The sequence below is a fragment of the Capra hircus genome, chromosome 4 (genome assembly GCF_001704415.2).
Source record: "Capra hircus breed San Clemente chromosome 4, ASM170441v1, whole genome shotgun sequence".
Lineage (NCBI taxonomy): Eukaryota > Metazoa > Chordata > Mammalia > Artiodactyla > Bovidae > Capra > Capra hircus.
In genome coordinates, this window is record NC_030811.1 from 96,978,458 (window position 1) to 96,980,962 (window position 2,505).

The window sequence follows — 2,505 nt, forward strand, 5'->3', positions numbered from 1 at the left end:
CAAGGATAGGCAAGAATACTGCAGTGGGTTGCCATTTCCTCCTTCAGGGGATCTTCCCAACCCAGGGATTGAACCTGCGTCTCCTGAGTCTCCCTCATTGGCAGGAGGATTCTAAAGGATTCTAATTCTGTTGGTTTGAGTCCTGTTTCTAACACCCCAAAGCTGAATTTAGTGTGGGCTCCATCTAGTGACTGGCATGGATACTCTCCTGTGAATATTTTCAATTCTGTCTTTTAGGAACTGTTCCTACTGCTTCTGTCTATGTAAATGCATAGGCTTAAAAATAGCCATCTTCCTTGAAAAGAGTCTTGTCTGTGTGTGCTCAATCCTGTCTCTTTGTGACCTGCTTGAGAAATGCCCAAAAGAGTCTTCCTCTCATATAATTAACCACTGAAGAACCAAATGGAGACCACGTGGTGGGGGCGATAGTCAATGCTATGGACAAGCCCTTGAATCCAAAGCTCATCCTCCACTATCCCTTCTTAGCTCTGTGTGAATATTAACATCTCCAACTGCAGATGCTGGCTAACCAGGTAATGTCCTACCAGGATTTTTTTTTTAAAGTTCTTATTGCAAGATATTTGCTTTACAATATTGTGTGGGTTTCTGTCATACATCAACATGAATCAGCCATAGGTATATAAATGTCTCCTCCCTCCTATCTCCCACCCCATCCCACCCCTCTAGGTTATCAGAGCACTTGGTTGAGCTCCCTGTGTCATTCAGCAAATTCCCACTGGCTATCTAGCTCATGTATCTTAGTGTCTACGTTTCCATACCACTCTCTTCTTTTGCCCCACCCTGTCCTTCCCACACTGTGTCCACGAGTCCCTTCTCGATGTCTGCGTTTCCATTGCTGCCCTGCAAATAGGTTCATTGGTACCATTTTTCCAGATCCCATATATATGTTAATATACAATATTTGTCTTTCTGACTTACTTCACTCTGCACAGTAGGCTCTAGGTTCATTCACCTCATTAGGACTGACTCAAATGCGTTCTTTTTGTAAAGCTGAGTAACATTCCATTGTATATATGTACCACAATTTCTTACACCTAGGATCTTTTAATGTTTTACAGTTTAAAAAAAGGACACGTTGCTCTAACAATCAATATATAAAAGGACTATAAAGACTCCCTTTGTTTTTTCTTTGCCTTTTTTTTTTTAAATGAATCCTTTCTTCTGTTGCACCTGCTTAATAAAGCCCCTGAGACTTGCCAGGGTATGCTATCTCCTTTCCCTGCAGTAGCCATAGGAGGCGAAGTGAGAGCAATCATCAAATTGAGCATATGTACCCTGAGGCTACCGATGTTCGCTAATGACCTGTGACTTTACCGAGGTCAGTGCAACTGGCATTGCTTGCTAGACCCTGTGCAACCAGAATCTGCCTTGGATATCTGCATGCCTAACAGGTGTGTATTTGCTGAGATATGTTTGGCCCCTGGACCATTTCTGAGACCTGGTTTGACCCAGTATGCTCACTGAATTTTGATAGAGATAACCAGTTACCTGTAGACAAGGTCACTTTGTGTGTGTGCATGCCAAGTCACTTGAGTCGTGTCTGACTCTTCATGACCCTATGGACTGTAGCCTGTCAGGCTCCTCTGTTCATGGGATTCTCCAAGTAATCCCACTGGAATGGGTTGTCATTTCCTCTCCCAGGGGATCTTCCCAACCCAGGGATTAAAGCCATGGGCTTCCCTGGTGGCTCAGAGGTTAAAGCGTCTGCCTCCAATGCGGGAGACCCAGGTTCGATCCCTGGATCGGGAAGATCTCCTGGAGAAGGAAAAGGTAACCCACTCCAGTATTCTTGCCTGGAGAATCCCATGGATGGAGAAGCCTGGTAGGCTATAGTCCATGGGGTCGCAAAGAGTCGGACACGACTGAGCGACTTCACTTTCACTTTCACTTTCTCCTGTGTGGCAGGTGGATTCTTTACCCACTGAGCCACCTGGGAAGCCCCAAGGTCACTTTACGCAGCAATAAATCATGATGTCTACACCTTATATTTATTAAGGTTTAGAACTGTTCCCCTAGGACACAGCATTTAATAGTCAATTACACTTCCATTTCTAAAACATTTTGCAAAACTCTAGGACTGGGAATTTTACATTCCTGTTGTTACACAGTTGCAAAGGAACACAGGTTCATGATGCCATAACACAGATGTTGATGGTAGATGTAAATTTCTTGTTGAACTGGCCTTGAAGCAGCTTCTGAAGTGATTGTCAAGCTCTCAAAACAGTGATATTAGTCAAGTAACTTAAGGTAGATGTGAACTTCTGTTTTCAGTCAGATCTGAGAACCCAGTGAGCGGTTGAAATGTGTTAAAATTGCTTTTCTTTTAAAATGTTCTTTGTTTTTTTTTTCTTTCCTTTTTAATGTTTGAAGACTCTAATGGCTTTCTAAATACAATATTATAAAACCCATAGTATGCTTTTAAATATGCTATTCAAGAATGGGGGTTTCCCAGGTGGCTCTGTGGTAAAGAATCTACCTGCCAAG

General features: G+C 42.9%; 1 non-coding gene across 1 annotated transcript; it reads left to right on the top strand.

Annotated features, from left to right (window-relative positions):
- On the top strand, positions 1,699-1,770 carry TRNAW-CCA. The gene has a single exon. It is a non-coding gene; the product is annotated as a tRNA-Trp (tRNA).